General features: G+C 34.9%; 1 long non-coding RNA gene across 1 annotated transcript in view; it reads left to right on the forward strand.

The window, feature by feature from the left end:
• LOC107527546 (uncharacterized) overlaps window positions 1-12,250 on the forward strand; it is a 44,299-nt gene extending 32,049 nt beyond the window's left edge. Inside the window, exon 3 of the long non-coding RNA XR_001602293.2 lies at window positions 12,052-12,250. This is a non-coding gene — a long non-coding RNA (uncharacterized LOC107527546). The remainder of the gene's footprint in view (window positions 1-12,051) is intronic.
• The last annotated feature ends 2,430 nt before the right edge of the window (window positions 12,251-14,680 follow it).

Raw genomic sequence — 14,680 nt, forward strand, 5'->3', positions numbered from 1 at the left:
GGTATTCCCTGATGAAAAAGAGAAAGTAACAGTGGCCTAACAGTTAACACACATAGGCCAAGACGGTGAGGCACTCAGACTGCATAATGCTATTAATTTTCAAAGTAGGAACCTAATGACTACCGCTTACCACCTGTGGTTGATGTTAGTGCTTCCATAAGAAGAAAAAAGACAGTCTGAGGCTAGTGATCTTAGCGACTAGAGCTGCCTCCAGCCGGGCCTCTTAAAGAGGGTGTTGACAATTTTATTATAAACCTCCCTTAGAGGGTTTCTCATTTTCATCTATAATTTGTCGTATCCCTGCACTAGTGTAACTAATAATTTGCTTAAATCATTTTAGCCATACTTTTAAAAACAGAGAAAACAAAAGTGGAATTTTTTGAGCAGCTAAGACCACATGCTTGTGTTCTTTCTTTGCATTATTCTAATATAAAAGGAGGCGGAGAACAAGGGGGAGAGACAGGGCTACTTCAGCAGCATTTTCCACGAGACTGAGCCTTCAACAGTGTAAAAGAACATTTTGTAAGAATTTTAAGATTCAATGCACTACCATTCCTCTGTCCTCTGTGACTCACAGATGTCACATTCATACTTTGGCACAACAGAGAGAGAATCATGACCTTCTCCCCTCCAGCCATAATGAAGCAAAGATCATGGTATATAACAACATATACTGGAGAAAGAGTAAGATTTAATCTAACAAAAAATTCAACTTTCATGGAAAGTAATGACTCATGTCACATGAAGTTCAGAGGGGCAGTAGGTCCAGGATAAAACTGAATTCCAAACGTCTTCTACAAATTATTTGATCATTGAAATAAAATGAACACACCATTCACTCTTATATCTCTGTGTCTTTGCTCAGGATGTACCCTTTGCCTGAAAAAGAGACTCATGCTTTACTCTCTCCTCCCTAACTCACCCACTCTCTACCAAAGAAAAAAAGAAAAATTAGCACACAGTATGTAGAAATGTCATTGACTAGTTTATAATTACCTTTCACAATTGTTTAAGAGATTAGAGATAATAGATGTAAAACACCTACCATAGTAATTACCACAAAGGAAATACTCACTAAATGACCATCATAATCATCATTATTATTATCACAAGCATATAGTTGAGACAACTTTATATGTCTGTCTCCAAGCTAGACTGTTAGCTGTTGCTGGGCAGGCATAATGTCTTCATTTATTCATTTAAGGAATATTTGTTAAGCATCCGCGATGTTCAGGGTGCTGTGATTTGTACTGAGATACAATGGAGGACAAGCTAATACTCTCTCAGGATTTCCTAGACTAAACTACCTGTCCAGGTTTGAGTAACTCAGCACATTCTACATTCCCTATCACTTAGCACTGGTCACACTAAATGTTTGTCTTATGGAGTAAGAGGAGGCTTTCCATGCCTTATTCATGATTGCACCAATTTAATAAATATAAATAGATCATCTTTATTTCTAGAAATCCCAATTGCATTTATAAAACATTAAAATGTACATGAAAAATTTCCTCTATAGTCAGTCTAGTTTGAGTTCCTAAATTTTTGAACAAATAGATAATATATTACTTCAATCAATTAACTAATTTTCAACATTTCACATGCATGATTGATTTAATACTGAAAATATATTTTATATAGACTTTTTCATTTTCCAGAGTACAAAAAGGAAGATATAAAATCATATGAAGCTATTGTTTCTAGACTGAGATGTGAAATTTCCTTCAGTTCAAAATCTGAGTATGTTCTAAGATGACAAACGGTGAAATCAACCTGCCCAGTGTGGCTGGGCGGTTGAGCATCGACATATGATCCAGAAGATTGAGGTTCGATTCCCATTCAGGGCACAGGCCCGGGTTGCAGGAGCTGGATCCCCAGCAGGGGGCGTGCAGGAGGCAGCTGATCAATGACTCTCATCATTGATGTTTCTGTCTCTCTCCTTATCCCTTTCTCTCTCTGAAATCAATAAAAATACGTATATTTTTTAAAAGGTAAAATCATAACTCCAAATAATACTTAGCTGGGTGAGAATTCTCAGAGATCTCTGGATCAAAAAATTATTGGACTATCACTCCAGGTTATTCTCATCAGGGTCAATCACCCCTCATTTCTATCACAGCACTCTCATTGAACCTTGTCAAATAGATTTCCAACTTCAAGAATAGCTAATTACTATACATTCATCGTAAGAAATCCTACTCACATTTTTTTAAATGTAGAAGGCAAGTTACAATTTCACTCTAATTGCATTCACAGGAAATTAAAGGTGAACTTTTAATATCTTGATTTTATCCCCAATTTCTATTCCAAAAGCCACTTTTCTAAACAGGGAACTTGTATAGTTTTCTGAGAAATAAATTTATATTAGATTCTTAGGCTGCTGAAATAGATGCAGGCATAGAAGAATATATATCAGCAGAAATTCTGCACATACAGGGGTGGGCAAAGTACAGTGTGAGTTACATTCTTTTGAGTTAATAAACTTATTATAATAATCATAACTTGCATGTCTTTTTTCATATAAACAAATGTAAACCCACTTCTGCCCACACCTGTATTAAAAGATAGGTAAAACTGAACAATTTTATAGTAATTCATTTCTACCTTTATTAGCTGATATAAGTAATATCTCATTGTAATCATCTTCAACAATAGAATCTATTTTTAAAAGTTTTAAGATATAAAGGTAGTTTTAGCTTTTCATTCCTCTTAGAGTTTTCTAAAATTCAGCTATATGTTCTGCGCACACTTGCTCTGCATTAAGACAAAACCCATTTTCTTTGATATCATCACATCATTTCCACTGACACACTAATGGATCCTTCTCTGTGTTACAAGTTTATAGCTATATGATTCATTTCTATGATAATCTCACTTTCATTAATATAACAGCTCCAATTGTAGTACATCAATTCCTGAGATATCCACATTCACATCCTAATGACTTTTCCAACCCTTAATGTGTTTTAAAAGAGAAGAGTCACTTTGTTCTATGAGAAAAAAAAAAAACAAAAAACACCTATAAAAGACCTCAACTAACTACAGTGTCCTCTCCATAAAATGATGAGATTATAATAATGGACATTTTGCATTCATGCAAAACATCTCCTCAGAAAGACCTCCAAAAACATAGTAAGAAAACTGAAACTACAAAGAATAAAAAGAAATCTTCACAGTGATTCAACATATATTGCTACATATTCTAGGTTACAGTAACTGCACTGCAAGGATACTTAATTTGATAGGATGGGCCTGAGAGTTCATGGGTGGGCTTCATTACGTAGGTAAAGCTCTTGATGTTTAGAAAAAATGTTACATATGCATGTATTTAAGGAGATAGTTCACAGCTTTCATCCTATTCTGAAAGTGGCTTACATGATCCAAAAAAGATTGAGACCTCCCTCTTGGCTATTGCTGTAACCTTGACTAATGGAAAACAGAGTGGGAACTTAGACTACAAGAAGTGATTCATATATGAGTAGAATTTGGAAGGAAATGGAAATAGTACTTTTAACCCTAAATACCCATCTCCTGAGTGCCAAAATGAATTTGGAATTATAAAAAAAAGAAATGATACAAAATTACAGGTTTCACTTAAGTCAAAGAGGTGTCTTAAAATTAGAATACAGCAATAGATGCTTATACTCTTTTTCATAAAAAAAATACCTGTTTGGATCAAAAGCAGATATTTTCACAGAAATAAGTTAGAGAGTAATCAACAGTAAGAGGAAATGGAAGTATATATATATATACATATATATATATATATGTATATATATATATATATATGTAAATAGGTAGAGAAATATTTTTACCTTAACAGTTGGCATTAGAGTTCTTTTTCTTCTGAAATCTCTCTTCGAAAAAAAAATAGCCTATCTGGGGCAGAGCCCACTTGGAGTATAACTAAAGCTCACAAAGATTTTCTCCTGTGTTTTATGCTTTTAGTGCTTACATTAACTATATGACCCATTATTGGCGAGGTAAGAATCTAAATTCTTTTTTTCTTTGTTTCTTTTCGTTTCTTTTCATATGGTGTCCAATTGTTCCAGCACCATTTGTTGAAAAGCTTATCATTTCCCAATAGAATTACCTTGCACTTTTGCCAAAATCAATTAATCATAATAATACGGAATGTGTCAAAATCATGGCCATCTACATATTCCTTACTGTGAATTACAATTACTCATGCAGGCAAGCGGTTTCCCAGCAGAAGCATGGAAATGCATATGCATTCAGTTTGTTCAATAAACAAGTAATTGGTATGTGTGTGCAATGTAGGTAGTCTTGAAAATACAAAGGTAGTCTGTGGTGATCCTTTTGTAACATAAATGCAAATATCAAATCACTATGGTGTGCACCTGAAACTAATAAGATAGTGCACACCAATTATACTTTCATTTGGAAAAATGCGAAGGCAAATCAGACATAGAATCTGCTATCAAAAAGTTTGCCATTTAGACTAAGGAAGGGACAAGGGTTTCAAGAGGGTAAACAGAAAGTGGATATTTAGGCAGAGAGAAATTACCTGTAAGGCCATCTGCGTAAGCCTCATGGTGACATTGGCCAGAGGCAGAACTTGGCAGACAGGTGGGATCTGATTCTATAGAAATAAACGGAAGGGCCTTCCAAAGGGAGTGTGACGCGGGGACACAGGCGAGGAGGCACGAGAGTGGGGAAGGCACGATGGTTGGGAGATACAGGATGTATCAAAAAGAGACAAGAGTGGTAACATGGAAAACTAAATTTGAAAAGGTTAGTGCCAAACTAAAGAACTGGATTTCATTTTCTGAGCAGTCGGAGTTACTTAAGGTTTATGATGAGAAAAACGTCATGATTGATGCTCATAGCTATGCCAGTAACAATAAAATAAAACTGTTAAAAAGCATTTACTATCATTTCTAAAATTATTTAATTTCACTTAGGAGATGCTGTAATTCAGTTCCTACTCCAAAATTTTCTGTGATTATTTTATCCTGAAACCAATTAAATTAGAATAAATTAAATCTTTAGATCTGAGCATTCCTTTTTCTTAAAGCTTGTCATCCATTCATTCAGTAGATATTTTTAGGTTCTTTCTATGTACTAAGCTATGGATATATATTTATTTAAAAGATACATAAAATAAAATATAAAATATGTATATTAAAAGGGGGAAAAAGCCTGTTCTCAGGCTTTATGAAACAAATTTACATACACACAGATAATACACTCACATACACATTATACATGTAAATTGAAATACATTAAATTATAATGATTGCTAAAGAGCAATTACACCTTCTATTTAAATAACCTTAATATTTTGAACATTTATTTCGCATTTTAGGATAGTATTGCAAGCCTCCCTCTAGGTGTGAGAATGTTAACACAGGACTACCTCATTCAAGGTCATAAGGATGGACCATTAGACAGTCAGTACTCTAACCCAGATTTCCTAATTCTAAACCCAGTAATCTTGCCATAGTATTTAAAGGTTTTAAATTATAGACATTTTTCTAAATTGATATGGAGGAATTTTAGGGTCTGGCTTAATCCTTGGTATGATACACAACACTGGAAAAAATATTCTGCTCATTTGAGTACGTTTCTTACTCATTTTATTCTCTCACTCAAACACCCCTGCCCAACCCACTATTCCTACACAAACACACTCACTCACACAGGAGGATGCTTAATAAGTACCACTCTGGTCCAATTCTAATCACTTAATTCAGGGTCACATATATAGTAGCTCATTCTCTGAGCAAGGAGGAGAAATACGATCTCTTAAAAACGCAGTTGTTTGTCGAAAGGCTTGGAAAGCTCACCTTAAAGCCTCTCAGGGTAGAAAGATAAAAAAAGATAGAACAATGACAGAACAATATGAAAGCTGATAAAACCTGAAGAAGTCTGTAAATAGGTCAAAGATTTTTAATTGTTTGTAAATTGGTGAATTTGGCCCAGAAATATTTCCTGAATTCAGGAAGATTGGCCTCCAAAGAGATTCATTCTAGATTCATATAAGAGCTAAGATGTTGATGTTTAATGTTTTCTTAAAATAAATGATTGTTTTTTAAAGCCACAACTTTGCTGTTGCCATGGCAATGTGGTTTAAAGTTGGTTGTAGAGAATTAGATATATTTTTGAGGTAACCCATTTATATTTTGTTAGAAACTTATTTAGGAAATTGCTAGTAATACCAATAGTATTATATGAAAAATTTATTTTGATATAAAATTAACCTTTTCACAAAAGGTACATTAAGAATTCTATCAAACCCTGTCGCCATGGTTCAGTGGTTGAGCATCAACTTCTATAATCCAGGAGATCACGGTTCAAATTCCCAGTCATATGCCTGGGTTGTGGGCTTGACTCCCGGTAGGAGGCGCGCAGGAGGCAGCCCATCAATGTCTCTCTCACTATTAATGTTTCTCTCTCTCTCTCCCGGTCTCACTGCCTCTCTCTGAAATCAATGAAGACATTTTTTTTTTTTTTTTAAAGAATTCTGTCAAAATCTGAGCCAGATGTCTTCATTTTTCATTCATACTTCTTTTAGGTTTATTAGGAACAGGGCTGAATAACATAATATAGATCAAATGGGAAGAAAAAGTTACAGGATATACCTCATATATGACCAGGAAACATAATCCTAAGTAATTTTAAGTGAAAACAGTCATAGAAATATCTATGCCCCATTAAGAGGCTTAAGAGGAGTACAGATTCCTGACAAAAATTATTTAAATAAAACATTTTTGCATTTAACACTTTTATATCTAATAATTGTGTCTCTTTTATAATCAAACATACAATTATCAGAATAAAAATAATCATAACCCCAACATAGAAATTAGAGTCATCTCTGGAAGATTAACATAGCATAATCTATGGGAGAAATAAGCACGTCAGTTTTTTTAACTTTCTATTTTTAAATAATTATATATTTATAGGAAGTTGCAAAACAAAGTTCAGAGAGATACTATGCACCTTTTTTATCCAGCCTCCTTCAGTTTTGACCTGTTGATAACTATAGTCATATATCACAACTAGGAGATTGACGGCAGTACAATCCATAGTCTTTATTCAGGTTTTACCAGCTTTGCATGATTCCTTTAAAACCACATCCCCTCCCCCATTCCTAACCTCCTATGGCAACAATCTGTTTTCCATCTCTGAAATTCCTTTATTGCAAAAATATTATGTAAACGGAATCATTACAGTATATAATTTTTTATTTTTCTCTGCATAATTCTCTGATAATTCACCCAGGTTGTTCTGTGCATCAATAGTTTGCTCCTTTTAATTGCTGGATGATATTCCAGAATATGGATGCTTACCACTCACCCCCAGACAGATCTCTGGCTATTACAAATACAACTGCTAAAACATCCATGTACAGGTTTTGTTTGAACATAAGTTTTTATTTCTCTGAAATAATGTCCGAGAGTACAATTGTTAGGTCATATGGCAATTACATGTTTATTTTTATAAGAAAGAAACAAATGTTTTCCAGAGTGGCTAATACCATATTATATTTCCACCAGCAAGTTGTGAGTGACCCAGTTTCTGTACATCTTCATCAGCACTTGAGGCTGTGACTGTTTTGTACTTTAGGCATTCTGGTAGGGGTATAGCGATATCTCATTGTGGTTTTAATTTGTATTTCCTTAATGTTTAATGATGCTCAACATTTTTAGCAGTGATAATTTTCATGTGTAATCTTCAGTGAAAAATCTGTCACCCGTTTTCTGGTTGAATTGTTTGTATTTTTATTGTCTAGTTTTCAAAGCTCTTTGCGTATTCCAGTTATAAGTTTTCTCCCAGATATATAGTTAGCCATTATTTTCTCAAGCACATAAATTTTATAAAAATGAAAATTAGGAGACTGTTAGACATGATATGTAATTAAATTATTTTTCCCAGGAAATATCAGATCTAATCAGTACTCAAGTTGTGGGGAGGTATGTAAAGATTCATTGGGAATCTCATAGAATTTCCCAGTTAGACACTGATAAAGAGCATTTTAAGGCTGGAAAATACCTGTCACACTTTATCATCATTCTCAAGTTCAGTCTCTTTGTGGACCACTGACTAAAAGCATTAACCACCTATGGAAACGTGTTTCTCCATCCCATTTCTGTGAGGTGCTTTTTTGTTCCCACTGAAATATGTTTACTAGATATAATTATTACATTACTTCTGGGTTCACAGATTACCCTAAATCTAGAGAGTAATATTTCAAAAAATGTTCTTATGACACAGTGCAAATATGACTAGTTCTGATGTATTCTGATTGTATTTGTTACAATCACTAAAAAGAAGCCAACTTGAAATTTTTTATCAGCTAAAATTATCTCTCAAGATGGCACGCTGATTCTTAAGTTGAATTCAAGTTCTATCTGAAAATCCTGTCATACCTAAAATATAATTCAAATTTAATCTTTTCCTTCAAATGTTATTGTGAAACAAAACTGACTTTAAAAAGGAACTGAAAAACAAATATTAAATGCCTGGTGGTCCAATTGAAACAGAGCTTTCACTTAACATTTTGATAGAGAATTCATGTGTAAGGAGATTTTAGACATACTGCTTAATGCCCCTCTGTCATTGTTTTTGACGTTCAAATTCATATTCCCTTCATGTAAATGGTAGGTTAAAGCAAAATTATATATGGCATGAAAGTGCAGTTTAAAAAGAAACAAAATTAATATTTTGCGTATATAACACCATTCTGTTGAGAAATGGCATGAAGTAAACTTGTTTTATTTATATTTATAACCTTACATTTTCTTTATATGAGTAATGCTATGAGGCAGATTTAGCACATAAATGCCAGTGAATGATTTTAGCGTGTGTACATGTGTACTTAAAATTTATTACGATAAAACAGAGGCATGTTTGCAAATAACTGGTATAGAATTTGAATACTGAGGCATGTTAACATAAATATAAGTCAGGCAAAATAACAGAATCCAAGGCAGCTTCAGAATACTTAGACAACAATTGAAAAGTTTTAAAACTGGAGTGATCCTGGAACTAGAAACCAGCACCTGTGCTACCCAGTTGCTAAAAATCAGGGACTTTTCTAAAGTTAAGAAAAAATAATGGTAGTGTGCCATCTAGAGGCAATGGGGTCATTTTTAACAATTTGACATATTTCAATGGAACTATTCCCTGACTGCAGATCCACATGCATGGAATACCTTCCCTGCAATTTCAACTTTTGCAATTTAAAAAGGGACATTTTTTTTTCTTCTGACAGATTTTTAAAAAGCCAATCCTTGGTGAGTCGCCAGGAAGTGAACCATGTTCTAATACGTGGAAAGCATGGAAAGGAAGTTGCCGCCTAAAAGACAAATTTTATGGCATGAACTTTCTGTGTCCAGCAAAATTCAGTAAAAATAAAAACATCTAGATTCAGACATTTGTGCAGAATTGGGTTAGAGGTGAACAAGGTTGGAGATAAAATTAAGCCTGGAGAAGAGCCACCATGATGGACAAGCCTTAATCTCTCTTTTCACTTAAAATGGGAATGGGAAATTTTTTTCCTGAGCCAGCTCTGAATAAGCACTCTCAAAATGTTCTTAAGATAAAATTCTATAACCTGAAATGGTCTTTCTGCTATGAAAATATTATTTTTCAATTTCAAACTTCTAGGGGGGAAAAACTCATTTTTCATTATAATTTTTCCTGTGATTTGTTTATAATTGTTTTGATTATTCAGATCAAATAAAGGAAATAAGTTGAGGTAGAAAATGAGATTCAAAGTTTGATTGTTTAAAAATATTTAAAGTTTCTTTTTTCCCCAGTCTACTGCTTCTTGCTTACTACTAACAGTATTCTGTACCCTGGAACAGAATATATGAGTTCACGCAAACTTGACAATTATACAGTGGCAAAGCACATCTAGTGTGTCACCATTCGCAAAGAATTTTAAGGTGGTGTTTCTGCTGAAAATTGTCACTCTAGGCAATCAGTTTAACTATATAAATATAAAGCTAGAAAACTTTTAGGGGGAAAAAAAACTAGGAGAAAATCTTCAGGACCTAGTGCTAAGGAAAAAGTTCTTAAACTTCACACAAAAGCAGAATTCATGAAAGAATACATAGATAAATTGGACATCAAAATTAAAGATGTTTGCTCCATAAAATACCCTGTTAAGAGGATGAAAAGACAAAAGATAAGCTACAGACTGGGGAAAAATACTTGCAAACATCTGACAAAGAACCAGTATCTAGAATATGTAAAAATAATTCTCAAAACTCAACAATAAAATAAATCCAACATGAGCAATAAATATTTCACTTAAGAAGACTTACAAATAGCAAATAAGCACATGAAAAGATGTTCAACAGTGTCAGACTTTAGGGAAGTGAAAATTAAAGCCAAAATGAGGTAATACTACACATATATCAGAGTAGCTGAAATAAAAAAGTGACAGCAATAAATGCTTGTCAGAATGTGGAAAACCTATATTTTTTCTGGTGAGAATGTCAAATGATGCAGACATTCTGTATAACAGTTTGGCAGTTTCTTATAAAAATAAATATGCTATTACCATAAAACCCAGCAAGTGCACTCTCAGGCACTGATTGCAAAAAATCAAAATTTATTCTCATGCAAAAAAGTTATAAATGTTGACAGCAGTTTTATTTGTAACTGCCAAAAACTGGAAACTACCCAAATTTCTGTCTGGGGGTGAACAGGTAAACAAACCGTGGTACATCCATACTGTGAAATACTACTCAGCAATAAACAGGAAGGGACTATTGATACGTGCAACTTGGATAGACCTCAAGGGAATTATCTGAGTTAAAAAAAATCCCTAAAGTTCTACAGTGTTTGACTCCATTCATTTAACATTATGGAAATGATAAAATTATAGAGACAGAGAAAAGATTAGTAGTTACCAGAGATGAGGGAGTGGGGTGGGAAAGGGGTATGGGTAAGGAGGAACGTAAGTATAGCAATAACAGAACAATGCAAGGAATTGTTATAGAGATCGAATATTCTTTCTTGATTATGGTGTTATTTGTAAGAATCTACACGTGATAAAATTGTATAAAACCAAAAGACAAATACATACACATATAAATACATGTAAAACTGAGGAAATCTGAAAAAGTTCTGTAGATTGTACCAATGTCAGTTTCCTGATTGTGCTGTTATACGATAGTTACGCAGGATGTTACCACTGGAGGAAACTGGGTGACGGGTGCATGAGATTTGTCTGCATCATTTTTTACAACTACATTTGAATCTACAGTTATCTCAAAGTTAAAGTTTAATTATCAAAACATGAATCCATAACAAAAGTAACTAATAGCTAACATAAAATAACAAAATATATAATATATAAAGCAAACTCAATTTTCTTAAGAAATGTGCAAGGAGTTGAGTGGGGCAAATGTAGCAAGACTATATGTAACCTATAGTAAATATGTATATATATAGTTCCATCATCATTGTCTATTAAATCTTTAAAAGACTTACTCATGGAAATCCAAATGGACAAATTTCTTATACTTTTCTCAATCTGTTGTTTAAAGGTTACTAAAATGGAACAAAATATTAATAACCCACACAGTAGGGAGGAAGAGACCTTGTATAGAGTAAAGACTTAACTAGCAAGTCTGAACTGAGATAGCTGTGTATGCTTAGAAAGGTCTATTTGCAAAGTTGACCTTTGGTTGGCATATGGGAACTTGGATTTTGAGAGTGTCCCCACCACCCTCTAACGGATAAGCGTGGTATATTCTGCCTAAACTGTTTGTACAAACAATATGGTTTAGGCTGAACACCTCTTTTCCTTCTGGGAGTCTGGTATTTGGGTACGTGCTAGGCAGAGGGTGTCTACATGACCAGCCCCCAACAGAAATCCTGGGCACCGAGTCTCTAAGGGGCTTCCTTGGAAGGCGACATTCCACCGGTTGTGACCACTCCTTGCTGGGGGAATTTAGCACATTCTGCGTGACTCCACTAGGAGAGAGCCCTTAGAAGCTTGTGCCTGGTTTCCTCTAGACCCTGTCCCAGCACCTTTCCTCATTGCTGACTCTGCTTTGTCGCCTCCAGCTGTATTAAATCCCACCATGACTGTGGCTATCTGCTGAGCCCTGCGAGTTCTTCTAGTGAATCACTGAAGCTACAGTGGTCTTGGGGACCCCTGACCATTTGGATTAAAAAAAAAACACGCCTGGAAAATCATGGTTGAGAGGTAGATATTATATTCTGTTGATATGTAAGATATTTTTATGCTTAAAACATTTCCAAATATGATAATAACCTTTCGGAAAATACATCAACATTCATGAGCTTTTTTAAAAAAATGCAGCCATATTACAGATACTCAGTTTGAGGAGGGTGCCGAAATAGGACAAATCCATATGAAGACAAGAATACACTCTGCTTCATGATCTATAGCTCTCAGCCCAACAATGCACTAATCCGAGATGACACCACAGGGAAAACTCACATCAACATTAAAAATGTGTTTGTGTAAATCTTACCAAGGCTGGCTGGGGATTAAATGGAAGCCACTGTATGAGTTTCAAAATAGCTACGGCAACTTTTAACTTCTTACACAGGGATGCTATTTTATTACTTAAGCCCTTGGATAAACACAATCTTTCATACATATCAAACATTTCTTTCAAGTACCTTTCTTTGACCATCTCTCCTCTTATCTCCAGGTAGCATGAACTTCACAGTCAGAAACATTTTTTTGAAAAAGAGCAAGAACAAAATACACTTCAAAATATCTAGGACTGCCGAAACAATTGAATTTTTTCTTTATGGTCAGTCGATTAAAAATAAGTGTAGGGTAAAAAGGAAAGAAAAAAAAAAGTACAGATCCTGGTGACCTTATATCCAGCATAATGTAAAGAAAAACTGACCCGTGCTTTTACTTTATGTCTATCTCTGAATGTTAAAGAAATGACAAATATATTCAAAAATAAATCCAAAACTGTGTTGGAAAAATAAGGGAAGATGTTATCAGCAGATGGAAATAAACAGTAGAGAAATGTACCTCCCAACGCGGGGAAAGGAGGTACCTTATGGAGATGCTTTCTGACGATTTTGGAAAATACCTGGGTGAGCGGAGCCTGCAGACCCCGCGATGCAGCCCTATGGTGGGTAAACTTACAAAGCTGAATTACTCAATCCAGTTTTAACAGCAAGGAAACAAGCATTTTGTTCACCATTTAGCTCTTTTATATATTTCTCCTTTAGTTCAGAACCCACAGAAAGAGTCGCTGTGTTTGGCGATTATACGGAGACTCCCCACGTTTTCCACTGTGCCTAGGACAATGTTAAGCTCACAAGAGAAGTTTAGTAAATGTTAAATGAGTGACAAAAAAGACTTTGCTTTGTCAACCCTTCAAAAACGGCCACAACTTAAATTTTGTATGGTTGATTTGTCAATATATGTTAAGTAGCCAGGCCATGGCTTTTTCTAAATTATTTTAAATACATGATTAGTTTACACGTTTAAAAAAATTCACTCTAAAAAATAAAGAGATTTTCTTAAACACAAAGTATGGTGAATATCAATGATACAACTGTATTTTTCAGATGATTCTAATGAAAATATTTCTGCATATGACAAAATTTCAAAGAGCTACAAATTCTTAGCAAAGAAAAAAAATATTCCTTTTCCTTCCCCACTCCCTTTTTCTTTCCTTTTTCCCTCTATTCCTCCTTCCTTCCTTCCTCCCTCCCTCCCCTCCCCTCCCCTCCCCTCCCCTCCCCTCCCTCCCTCCCTCCCTCCCTCCCTCCCTCCCTCCCTCCCTCCCTCCCTCCTTCCTTCCTTCCTTCCTTCCTTCCTTCCTTCCTTCCTTCCTTCCTCTTTCTTTCACAAGTCATCCAAAAAATATTTTATCATCTTCTATACGGCAGGCCCTGTTCCCAGCACTGAAAAATGTCATAGAAAAAGATAGAAAATATCTTTGCTCCAGGGAAGCTTACATTCTTGAGAAGAGAATTTTAACTAGGATTTGGCCTGGCTTTGAGTGACACAAAAAAAACACACACAAAAAACCCTAAATCTTTGAAAGAACTTGTAAAATGGGTTTGCTGTCCGAGACCATTGAGGGTGGCTTCATGATTATCAGGCAGGTTTACCAAGTGTGGTTGCACAGGTTTTGCACTGCACAGTTCTAAAGAGTGTCATTCATATCATAGACGTAGATTTTTATTAACAGTTTTACACAAATGGAAGCAAACTCCCTAAATGAGGAACACCTTGCTTCTATCTCACACAAACCACCATCTAGGATAGTGAGGAAGCCTCAACACCCTCATCGTGCACCGTCCGCTTCATAGTACTAGTCCACAGTTCAGCCCACAGGGGAGAATAGGACACGCTTTCTCCCTTTGAGGGAACTTCTTACATGTTACAAATTCTGCCTGCGCTCATATGTCATTATCAGAACCTAGAAACGTAACCACATCTAACTGCAAAAAAGACTGAAAATACTCTTTTTTCCTGGATTCCACATATTCCCAGAAGATCAGGAGCTTTCTGGTTCCTGTCAAAATGTGAAATACAATAGCTGCTATGTCTCCCCAAAAATAAACCATGGAGAAACAATACATATTAAAATACTTATACACTGTAGATAATCGCATTTTTTAAATTGCATTTGATACGGCACACTTGGGGAGATCTTTATTTCTCTGTGTTGTCTAAAGGATGTCGCAC

This window comes from Miniopterus natalensis, chromosome 4, assembly GCF_054644295.1.
Source record: "Miniopterus natalensis isolate mMinNat1 chromosome 4, mMinNat1.hap1, whole genome shotgun sequence".
Classification (NCBI taxonomy): domain Eukaryota; kingdom Metazoa; phylum Chordata; class Mammalia; order Chiroptera; family Miniopteridae; genus Miniopterus; species Miniopterus natalensis.